This window comes from Trichosurus vulpecula, chromosome 4 (assembly GCF_011100635.1).
Source record: "Trichosurus vulpecula isolate mTriVul1 chromosome 4, mTriVul1.pri, whole genome shotgun sequence".
In the NCBI taxonomy this organism is placed as follows: Eukaryota; Metazoa; Chordata; class Mammalia; order Diprotodontia; family Phalangeridae; genus Trichosurus; species Trichosurus vulpecula.
The window spans coordinates 413,712,669-413,725,770 of record NC_050576.1 but is presented as its reverse complement, the minus strand read 5'-3'; the positions used below and the strand labels follow the sequence as shown (position 1 = coordinate 413,725,770).

The 13,102-nt window shown below is 37.5% G+C and overlaps 1 pseudogene; it reads left to right on the top strand.

Moving 5' to 3' along the window:
- The first annotated feature begins 10,835 nt into the window (after nucleotides 1–10,835).
- Nucleotides 10,836–12,281, top strand: LOC118848434 (annotated as a pseudogene).
- Nucleotides 12,282–13,102: the final 821 nt, after the last annotated feature.

Here is a 13,102-nt window from a genome sequence, read left to right as displayed (position 1 = left end):
TATGTATGGTATTCCCTCCTCAGGTCAAATCTGATGAAAGCAAGATTAACTCATTGCCCCTCACCTGCCTTCTCTTCTCTTCCTACAGAATTGCTTTTTCTTGCCACTTGTATGCAAGATAATTTACCCCATTATATCTCTCCCTATCTCCCTCTCTCAATATATTCCTCTCTCATCCCTTAATTTGATTTTATTTCATTTAGATACCTTCCCTTCATCTTCAACTCACCCCGTGCCCTCCCTCCCTCCCTCCCTCCCTCCCTCTCTCTCTCTCTCTCTCTCTCTCTCTCTCTCTCTCTCTCTGTCTCTCTCTGTCTCTCTCTGTCTACATATATATATATATATATATATATATATATATATACACACACACACACATACATATATAGATACATATACACTCACATATACATATATATACATAAACATATATATATGTATATATCAAATATATACATGCATATTCCCTTCAGATACTCTAATACTGAGGTCTCATGAATCATATACATCATCTTTCCATGTAGGAATGTAAACAAAACAGTTCAACTTTAGTAAGTCCCTTGCAATTTTTTTTTCTTGTTCTTTTTCTTGATTGCTTTTTCATGCTTCTCTTGATTCTTGTTTTTGAAAGTCAGATTTTCTGTTCAGTTCTGGTCTTTTCACTGAGAAAGCTTGAAGGTCCTCTATTTTATTGAAAATCTATTATTTTGCCTTGCAGCATGATACTCAATTTTGCTGGGTGGGCGATTCTCGGTTTTAATCCTAGCTCCATTGACCTCCGGAATATCGTATTCCAAGCCCTTCATTCCCTTAATGTAGAGGCTGCCAGATCCTGTTTTATTCTGATTGTGTTTCCACAATGCTCAAATAGTTTCTTTCTGGCTGCTTGCAGTATTTTCTCCTTGATCTGGGAGCTCTGGAATTTGGCGACAATATTCCTAGGAGATTTCTTTTTGGGATATTTTTGAGGAGGTGATCTGTGGATTCTTTCAATTTCTATTTTGCTCTGTTGCTCTAGAATATCAGGGCAGTTCTCCTTGATAATTTCTTGAAAGATGATATCTAGGCTCTTTTATTGATCATGGCTTTCAGGTAGTCAAATAATTTTTAAATTCTCTCTCCTGGATCTATTTTCCACGTCGGTGGTTTTCCAATGAGGTATTTCACATTGTCTTCCATTTTTTCATTCCTTTCGTTCTGTTTTATAATATCTTGATTTCTCATAAATTCACTAGCTTCCACTTGCTCCAATCTAATTTTTAAGATAGCATTTTCTTCGGTGGTCTTTTGGCCCTCCTTTTCCATTTGGATAATTCTGCCTTTCAAGGCATTCTTCTCTTCATCGGCTTTTTGGAGCTCTTTTGCCATCTGAGTTAGTTTATTTTTTAAGGTGTTGTTTTCTTCAGTATATTTTTCAGCATTTTTTGGGTGTCCTTTAGCAAGTCATTGACTTGTTTTTCATGGTTTTCTCCCATCTCTCTCATTTCTCTTCCCATTTTTTCCTCTACTTCTCCAACTTGCTTTTCCAAATCCTTTTTGAACTCTTCTATGGCCTGAGACCAGTTCATGTTTTTCTTGGAGGCTTTTCTTGTAGGCTCTTTGACTTTGTTGACTTCTTCTGCCTATATGTTTTGGTCTTCTTTGTCACCAAAGAAAGATTCCAAAGTCTGAGACTGAATCTGGGTGCATTTTCACTGCATGACCTTGTTCCTAGCCAACTTACTTGACCCTTGAGTTTTTCATTTGGGTATGACTGCTTGTAGAGTAAAGAGTTCTATGTTTCAAGCTTGGGGGGGGGGGATGCACCAACTCTGCCACACCAGCACTCCTCCTTCCCCAAGAACCCCCAACCCAGACTGGACTTAGATCTTCAGCAGGCACTTCACTCCTGCTCTGATCCGCCACTTAATTCCTCCCAGCAGGTGGGCTTGGGACCAGAAGCAACTGCAGCTGTAGTTCTGTAGTTGCCCCACCTTCACTGTCCCTGGGGTGGTGGCTGAACCGTGAACTCTATCCCCCTGTCCCCAGCACCTTTTCCCACTAACCTTCTCTGTTGTCTTTGGTTTTGTGGGTTGAGAAGTCTCGTAACTGCCGCAGCTCACTGATTCAGGGCAGTAGGGCCCGCTCCACCTGGCTCCTAGTCTGGTTGATTTGCGTGGCTCAGCATGGGCTCTGCTCTGCTCTGCTCTGTTCCCAGCTGTGTGTGTGAAAGACCTCACCCAACAACCATCCATCCAGTCCTGCGCTGGAGCCCTACTTCCCTCTGCTATTTTGTGGGTTCTGCAGTTCTAGAATTGGTTCAGAGCCATTTTTTCTTGGTTTTTGGAGGTACTTGGAGGGAGCTCACACTAGTCACTGCTTCCCAGCCACCATCGTTGTTCCCCCCACCCCGCACCTAAATAATTAAAGGGAAATTTAATGAATAATAAGAAGCAATAAAAAATTAATAATATAATAGGAAGAGATTTCAATATAACTTTCAGTTTTAGACGAATGTAGCCAAAAAGTGGTCAAGAGGAAAGTTAATGAAGTTTTTAGAAAAGGTAGATATTGTATACCTCTGGCAATTATTTATTGAGAATAGAAACAATGTGCTCAATCTCAATTCTACATGTATTTTTTACCAAAAAATGCTATATTATTGGTCTTATGAAACTCACAAGCAAATGCTGAAAAACAAACAAAAGTCATCTTTTATTGATCATAAAAAATAAGATTATTTCATGTATTCCATAAAAGGTCACCGAAGAAAAAACTAATTGTAAAATTAAAAAAAATTATCCTAAAGAATGAAAAGGCTAAAATAACAACCTATATAAAAGTAGATAAATTCGTTAAAGTCAATGACATGGGGGAATTAAAATTGTACAGCCTACAATAAAAGAGACTGGGGTAGTGCTCTGAGGTGGTAGCAGTTTAATTATTTATATGGTTCTTTCTGGTGAAGTGGACCTCGTATCTTCCTCACTACTTGAGATACCTCCTTCTTCCATGGCCTTGTATTTATAAAGCTTGATAGTCAAATTTGCAAAAGAACTGGGGTGAAATATACTATCTCATTGGTTGATAGACCTTGCTCTAGAGGACCAAAAAAATGACATTAGTGGGTTGGCAGTAGGGGTGGTGAAGTCACAGATTGGGTGAAGCATGGGGCATCTCCACTGAATAAGAGGTCATAAGATAGTCATAAGATGGTTAATTGCTTGTATTGGACAAGGAAGAAAGGTCCAGAAGGATGAAAATAAATCAGAAAACTTTCCATGTATTTCAGTCACCTCTGCCACACGTGGCTTGGTCACCATGACAAGGAAAAACAAGGATAGAGGGCCTCTAGTTAGCTTCCTATGATAAGGCAAGTGAACTTTCAGTCTGAAGCTCAAAGCTTTGGGATCTAATATACAGAACGTATTATTACTATCCAAATAGAATCATGTCAAATCGAAGCCCAACAGCAAGAGATAGAAAGAGAAATTCCATTTAAAATTACTGTAGACATTATAAAATATTTGGGAGTCCAGTTCCCAAAACAAGCCTAGGAACTATGCCAACATAATTACAAAACATTTTTTCACACAGATGAAGTCATATCTAAATAATTGTGGAAATATAAGTTACTCATGTTTGTGCTGAGCTAATATAATAAAAATGACAATTTTACCTAAATTAATTTACTTGTTTAGTGCCATACCAATTAAACCACCAAAAATATTTTATGGATCTAGGAAAAATAACTACTAAATATGTATATAAGAACAAAGCGTCCAGAATATCAAGAGAATTAATGAAAAAAATGCTAGAGAATGTAGCCTAATGATGCCAGATCTAAAACTGTATTACAAAGCCACAGTCATTAAAACTGCTTGGTACTGGCTGAGAAATAGAATGATAAATGAGTGATACACAAGACACAGTAGTCAATGACTATAGAAATCTACTATTTGATAAATCCAAAGACTCCAACTTCTGGAATAAAAGCTCAATATTTGATAAAAAAAAAACTGCTGGAAAACTGGAAAATATTATGACAGCAATTGGGCATAAACCAACATCTCACACCATATACAAAAATAAAGTCAAAATAGGTTCACAATTGAAATATAAAGGCTGATACTCTAAGCAATCTGGGAGAGCAAGGAGTAGTTTCAGTCTCAGATTAATGGAGAAGGGAAGAATTTATGACCAAACAAGAGATGGAGACCATTATGAAATGCAAAATGGATAATTTAGAAGAGGACAGCATAGACAGTACACCCACATCTGAAACCTCACAAGGGAAAGTGAACTGGTCTCCACACCTGAAAGCATTACTGGAAGAACTCAAGGAGGATTTAAAAAACCAAATTAGGAAGGTAAAAGAAAAAAATGAAGAAAACAAATTTTAAAAGGTAGAATTGGGGAAGCGGTTAAGGAAAATCAGAATACAATTGCAGAAAATATCTCACTGAAAAGGAAAATCAACCAAATGGAAAAGTAGATAGGGAAGATAAAGGAAGGAAACAAAATATTAAAAATTTGAATTGCACAAGTCGAAGCTAAGGACTCTATGAGACATCAAGAATCAGTCAAACAAAATCTAAAAAATGAAAAAAAAATAGAAGAAAACATGAAATATCTGATTGGAAAAACAACAGACCTGGAAAACAGATCAAGGAGAGACAATCTAAAAATTACTGATCTACCTGAAAGTTATAATGAATAAAAAAAGAGCCTGGACAGTATCTTCCATGAAATCCTTAAGGAAAATTGCCTGGAGGTCCTAGAACCAGGGGGTAAAAATGTCGTTGAAAGAATCCATTCATAACCCCCTGTAAAAGATCTCAAATAGAAAAATCCAAGAAATATTATAGCTAAATTCCAGAACTACCAGGTCAAGGAGAAAATTGTGCAACCAGCTAGAAAGAAACAATTCAAATATCATGGAACTACAGTCAGGATCTCACAGGATCTTTCAGCTTCTACATTAAAAGACAGGAGAAATTGGAATACAATATTCCAGAAATGCAAAGAAGGTTGGAGTACAACCAGAGATCAACTACCCAGCAAAACTGAGCATAATTTCCAGGAAAGGACATGTACATTCAGTGAAATAAGGGAATTCCAGACCTTCATAATGAAAAGGCCAGAGCACAATAGAAAGTTTGACCATCAAATACAAAACTCAAGAGAGACAATAAAAGGTAAATGGGGAGGGAGGTGAAACCCCTGGTTACACAATAAGGCTAATGAATTACATCCTTATATAGGATTATTTGGTTTTATATACATTATATATATATATATATATATGTATGTATGTATACACAAATATGTATATATACATATTTATATATATATATATATATATATATATATATATATATATATACATATATATCAATCTTGAAAACAGCATACTCATTATGAAACTTGAAGTGGATATTCATAGATCATGGATATCAGTATAAAATAACTGATATTGTGATAAAAATATAATTAAGTATTATAAAAGGATGGTTCTTGGAGAAGAGGTAAGGAGATAGTAGAACAGGGGAAATAATATCACATGAAGAGGGACAAAAACATATTGTAATAGAGGAAAGTAGGGAGGGGGAAGATCAGTATTTTAAAGAAGGGAATAACATATGCTGATAAGTATAGAAATCTAACTTGTCCTACAGGAAGTAGGAGGGGAAGGGGAAAAAGGGAAGGGGTGGTCAGAAGAGAGGGAAGAAGTAGCAAGTGGAAAAGAGTAAAATAAGGGAAGGGAATCAAGAGGGAGGGTAAACTGAGGAAGGCAAGGGTCAAAAGCAAAACTTTGTTGAGGAGTGGATGAGAAAGGGGAGAAATAAAATCATAAATGGTGGGAAGTAGGATAGAGAAACACACAGACGGTAATCATAACTGTTAATGTGAACAGGATGAACTCTTCCATAAAACAGATGCAGATACCAAAATGGATTAAAAATCAATAATCCTACAATATGTTGTTTACAAGAAACACTTTTGAAACAGGGGGATACACACAGGGTAAAAGTAAAAGGCTGGAGTAGTATATATAGTGCTTTAGCTAAAGTAAAAAAAAAAAAAAAGCAGGGGTATCAGTCCTAATTTTAGACAAAGCAAAAGCAAAGATAGATCTAAGTAAAAGAGATAAGGAAGGACAATACATCCTGCTAAAAGGCACCATAAACAATGAAGCAATATCATTGTTTAACATTTATGCACCAAGTGGCATGGCACGCACATTCTTAGAGGAGAGGTTAAGGGAGTTACAAGAAGAAATAGAGAGCAAAACTATAAAAATGGGATAACTCAACTTCCCCCTCTCTAAACTTGATTAATCTAACCTCAAAATAAACAGAATTTTAGAAAAGGCAGATATCATACACCTCTGGAGAAACCTGAATGGGGATAAAATGGAATATACTTTTTTTCTCAGCAGTACATGGCACATACTCAAAATCCAACCATGTACTAGGGCATAGAAATGTCACAATCCAGTGCAGAAATGCAGAAGTAGTCAAAGCATCCTTTTCTGATCATGATACAATAAAAATTATTTGTAATAAAAAACCAAGGAAAAGTGAAAATTAATTGGAAAGTAAGTAATCTAATTCTATAGAATGAGTGGCCAAAAAACAAATAATAAAAACAGTCAGTAACTTCATTCAAGAGAAAGACAACACAGAGACAATATAACGAAACTTAGGGGATGCAGCAAAAGCAGTTCTTAGGGGAAGTTTTATATCTCTAAATGCTTACATGAATAAAATAGAGAAAAAGGAGATCAATGAATTGGGCATGCAACTGAAAAAGCAAGAAAAAGAACAAATTGAAAGTTCTCAATTAAATATAAAATTGGAAATACTGAAAATCAAAGGAGAGATTAATAAAACTGATATTAAGAAAACTATTGAGTTAATAAATAAAACCAAGAGGTGGTTTTATGAAAATAAACAATACAATTGATAAACCTTTTATCAATTTGGTTAAAAAAAAAGAAAAAGAAAATCAAATTACCACTACAAAAAATTAAAAGGATGAATTCACTTACAATGAAAAGGAAATTAAAACAGCAATTAAGAATTATTCTGCCCAATTGTATGCCCATAAATTTGACAACCTTAGGGATATGGATGAATATATATATATATATATGAAATATAAATTGCCCAGGTTAACAGAAGAGAAAGTAAAATTCCTAAATCCTATCTCAGAAAAAACTATTGAACAAGCCATCAATCAACTCACTAGGAAAACATCTCCAGGTGCAGATGGTTTTACATGTGAATTTTATCCAACATTTAAAGAATGATTATTTCCTGTACTTTATAGACTATTTGGGAAAATAGGTGAAGAAGGAGTCGTAACAAACTCGTATTATGACACCAACAGGGTAATAATACACAAACCAAGAAGACTCAAAACAGAGAAAGAAAATTACAGACCAATTTCCCTAATGAATATTGATGCAAAAAATTTAAATAAAATATTAGCTAAAAGATTGCAGCAACTTATCACAAGAATAATAAACTACGACCAGGTAGGATTTATTCCAGGAAGGAAAGGCTGGTTTAATGTTAGGAAAACTATCAGCATAATTGAATATATAAACAACAAGACTAGCAGAACCCATATGATCATCTCAATAAATGCAGAAAAAGCCTTTGACAAAATACAACACCCATTCCTATTAAAAACTGTAGAAAGCATAGGAATAAATGGAGCCTTCCTTAAAATTATAAATAGCATCTACCTAAAACCATCAAGAAGCATTATTTGTAATGGGGATAAGCTAGATGCATTCCAAATAAGATAAGGGGTAAAACAAGGATGTCTATTATAACCCCTATTATTCAATATTGTACTAGAAATATTAGCTATAGCAATGAGAGAAGAAAAGAAATTGAAAGAATTAGAATATGCAAAGAAGCGCAAGTCACATTTTGCAGATGATATAGTGAGTTACTTAGAGAATCCTAGAGAATAATATAAAAAAGTATTTGAAATAATAAACAGCTTCAACAAAGTTGCAGGATATAAAATAAACCCACATAAATCCCCAACATTCCTATACATTACTAAAAAAGGCCAACAGCAAGAGATACAAAGATAATCTCCATTCAAAGTTACTGTAGACACTATAAAATATTGAGTCTATCTGGTAAGACAAACCAAGGGCCTATATGAACATAACTATAAAATAATCTTCAAGCGAATAAAGTCAAATCTAAATAAATTAAAAAATATTACTTTATCATGGTTAGGCTGAGCTAATAAAATAAAATGACAGTTTTACCTAAATTAATTTATTTATTCAGTGCCACACTGATCAAACTACCAAAAAATTATTTTACAAAGCTGGATAAAACAATAACAAAATACATCTGGAAAAAACAAGTGGTCTAGAATATCTAGGGAACCAATGAAAAGAATTGCTAGGGAAGGTGGCCTAGCCATACCAGATATTAAACTATACAATAAAGCAGTAGTCATCAGAACTACCTGGTATTGTCTATGAAACAGAGTCATGGATCAGTGGAATGAGATACATACACAAGACCCAGTAGTCAATGACTATAACAATGTACTCTTCGATAAACCCAAAGAATCCAGCTTCTGGGCTAAGAAGTCGCTATTTCACAAAAACTGCAGTGAAAATTGGAAAATGGCAGGGCAGAACCTGGGCATAGATCAATATCTTACACCATATACCAAAATAAAGTGAAAATACGTTCATGATTTAGGAATAAAGGTTGATAATATAAGCAATTTGGGAAAGTAAGGAATAGCTTACCTCTCAGATTTATGGGAAAGAAAAGAATTCATGACCCAACAAGAGATATGAAGCTTTACAAAACACAAAATGGATAATTTTGATTATGTTCAATTGAAATGTTTTTGTATAAAATCGGCAATGCAACAAAGATTAGGATGGAAGCAGAAAACTGGGAGAAAATATTTACAGCCTGTGTCTCTGATAGGCCTCATCTCTAAAATATACAGGGAACTGAGACAAATTTATAGGAATACAAGTCATTCCCCAATTGGAAAATGGTCAAAGGACATGAACAGGCAGTTTTCAGAAGAAGAAATTAAAGATATCTACAGGCAGATGAAAAAAAGTCTGTATATCAGTACTGATTAGAGAAATGTAAATCAAAACAACTCTTAGGTACCATATCTCTCCTGTCAGATTGGCTAAAATGACAAAACAGTAAAATGATAAATACTGGAGTGGATTTTGGAAAATTGGAACATTTTTACATTGCTGGTGGAGTTGTGAACTGATTCAGCCATTCTAGAGGGCAATTTGGAACTATGCCCAAAGGGCTATAAAAATGTTCATACCCTTTAATCCAGCAATACCACTTCTAGGTTTGTATCCCCAAAAAATCACTCAAGTGGGAATAGAACACATATGTACAAAAATATTTACAGTGGCTTTTTTGTGTAGTAGCAAATAATTGGAATTCAAGGGGATGCCCCTCAATTGAGGACTGGCTGAACAAGTTGTGGTACATGAAGCTAATGCAATACCATTCTGCTGTAAGAAATGGGGAAGATACGGACTTCATAATAATTTGGAAAAACCTATATGATGGAATGCTGAGTGAATGGAGAAGAACCAGGAGAACATTATGCACCACCACAGATATGGATTCTGTGATGACTAACCCTGATAGACTTTGCTCTTCTCAGAAATACAGGGTTCAAAGACAACACCAAAGGACTCATGATGGAGAGACCTATCTACATCTACAGAATGAAATATAGAATCTGAATGCAGATTGAAGCACACTATATGCTCTCCATTATTTCCCTTAGTTTTTTTCCTTTTTTTTGGTTTTGTTTCTTCTTTCTCATGATTCATTCCATTGGTCATAATTCTTCTTTACAATTGACTATTGTGTAAATAATTCAATGCGAAGTTATATGCAGAAGATATATCAGATTCCATGCCATCTAGGGTAGGGACTGGGGGGAAGAGGGGAAGAAAATCTGGAATTCAAAATTATGTGGAATTGTGTGTTGTAAACTAAAAAAAAAAATAATCGTTAAAAAAAGAAATGAGTGAATAAATCAGATCAATGAATTGGGAATTGAACTAAAGTAGTATAAAATAAAATGTTAAAAAAATAAAAGCTGAACTAGTAGTCCCCAAAATCAGAGAACACATTAGCAAAATTAAAGGCAAAATCTACATTGAATTGAATCAAAGATATTAAAACCAGGAACTATTTTAAAATATAATATATTAACTACTATGTAATTTGATTCGAAAAATAGAAAGAGAAAAACCAAAGAATGGAAACAAAATAAAATGAAAACATTGTGAAGTATCATTGGAAAAAGAACCTGGAAAATAGATCCAGGGGAGATAATTTAAAAATTATTGGGCTACCTAAAGGCCATAATAAAAAAAAAAGAGTCTAGACACCATATTCCAAAACATTTTCAAGGAAAACTGCCTTGATATTCTAGAACCATATGGGGAAATAGATATTGAAAGAGTTCATCTATCACCTCCTGAAAGAGACACCAAAAGCGTGACTCTTAGGAGTATTGTAGACAAATTCCAGAACCCCTAGGTCAAGGAGAAAGTATTTCAGGGAGCCAGGAAAAACAAAACAAAACGAAAAAAAACAAACAAACAAACAACTGAAGTATTGTGGAAACACAATCATTGTAACACAATATTTAGCCGCTTCTACATTAAATGATTGGAGGGATTGGAATATCATATTCTGGAGGTCAAAGGATTAGGTGCCACGGTGGGATAGCAGGAAGATGCCGCTGCCGGTTGGGGTGTTTAATTTGCAGCCGGAGACTTCAGCCTGAGCGCCAGTCTGTCGTCCTGTACGCTACTCTATGAGGGGGCAGTAGAACCCATGCAGATTGATGTCGACACTCAAGAGGATCAGCAGAATGCACCGGACATCAACTATGTGGTGGAAAATCCCACCCTGGACCTGAAACAGTACGCATCCAGTTACAGTGGGCTGATGCGCATTGAGTGGCTGCAGTTTATCGCAGATCACAGCCCACAGCTTCAGGTGGAGGCCCTGAAGATGACATTGTCCTTTGTGCAGAGGACCATCAATGTGGATATTTATGAGAAAATCCACTGGAAGCTCTCTGAAGCCACCAGAAAGCTACAGAATGCTCCTGATGCTGGACCTGAGGGAGGGGTGGAGACCACAATCCTGGACACAGCCCAGGGTGGAAGCCACAAGAAAGAAGGTCCTGCTAAAACTAGAGAAGCTAGATACAGACCTGAAGAACTACAAAGGGAACTCCATCAAGGATAGCATCAGACGGGGGCATGATGACCTGGGTGACCATTATCTCGACTGTGGGGATCTCAGTAATACCCTCAAGTGTTACTCCCAGGCTCGGGACTATTGTACCAGTGCCAAACATGTCATCAATATGTGCCTCAACGGTAATCAATCTACTTGCAAAATTGGTCTCATGTCTTGAGCTATGTCAGCAAAACTGAGTCTACTCCTGAGATTGTTGAGCAGCTAGGGGAAAGGGATAGCCAGACCCAGGCCATTCTTACCAAGCTCAAGTGTGCAGCAGGCCTGGCTGAGTTGCCTGCTCGAAAGTATAAGCAGGCAGCCAAGTGCTTTCTGTTAACTTCATTTGATCACCGTGACTTCCCTGAGCTACTGTCCCCCAGTAATGTGGCTGTATATGGTGGTCTCTGTGCACTGGCCACCTTTGATCGACAAGAGCTACAGCGCAATGTCATCTCTAGCAGCTCCTTCAAATTGTTCTTGGAGCTGGAACCACAGGTTCAGGACATCATCTTCAAATTCTATGAATCCAAATATGCCTCGTGCCTGAAGATGCTGGATGAGAGGAAGGACAACTTTCTGCTGGATATGTATTTGGCCCCCCATGTCAGGACCCTCTATACCCAGATCTGAAACCATGCCCTCATCCAGCATTTCAGTCCCTATGTCTCTGCTGACATGCGTAAGATGGCCATTGCTTTCAATACAACCGTGGCTACACTAGAAGATGAACTAAGACAGCTGATCCTTGAGGGTCTCATCAATGCCCGAATTGACTCTCATAGCAGGATTCTGTATGCCCAGGATGTGGAACAGCACAGCACCACCTTTGAGAAGTCACTGCTCATGGGCAAAGAATTCTAGTGCTGTGCCAAAGCCATGATTCTGAGTGGGGCCGTGCTGCACAACCAGATCCATGTCTAGTCTCCTCCTCAAGAAGGGAGCCAGGGTGAACTAGCATCAGCCAACAGCCAGTCACAGATGAGCACGAACATGTGATAGGGGTGTGACCCACCCCCACCTGGACCCCAGGACTGCGTTTGAGTGTCCATTCCCAACTCCATGCTCCCTAGGTCTCTCTGGTTCCAGAGGCCCAGCCTGCTTCTCCATGAGCCTGGGAGGCTTCATCTTTCAATGCAGGGGATGCCTCCTTCTTTCCACTGGGCCTTGGGACTACCAGATAGCTGTCTCAGTGCCCACCTTGCCAGCAGAGTTGTATCCCACAGACACAGTGGCAGGGATTGTCAGGAGTCATCTGGGGTTCGCCCTCCCCACACAATGTTTTTCTTTTCTCTCCCCCTGCACAGCTGGGAACTAGAAGGCATGGTGGCACTAGTTCCCCCAGCCTGCCTGCTGTGGGACACTGGGCTGCTGAATTCCCTGGCTACTCCCAGGGCTGACAGTGTCAGGTGCCTGCCTGGGTACACAGATTCCTGGTTACCTCAACCTTGGCTGTCCCCCTATGCCAGGAGCTAGCGGAAAAGGTTGGGCCAGGCTACCTCTCCTTCTGCTGTTCTGGAGTGGGAAGAAAGGGGAGAGGCCTGGCTTCTGCTGGTATTTGTTCCCAATGAGCACAATGACACATAGCAGTACCTTCTACACTGCCGCCATCCCCAAACATGTTCTTGTTCATGCAATATTTTTTCCTGAGTTAGAAATGAGTTGTTGAATCTTTTGACCATAAAAAGCAGAATAAAAAAAAAAGGAGATAGGGTTAAAACCAAGTATCACCCACCAAGAAAATGTAATCCTTCAGGGGGAAAAATGGATATTTAGTGATGTAGATGACTTTCAAGCATTCTTTGTACAAAGAACAGAGC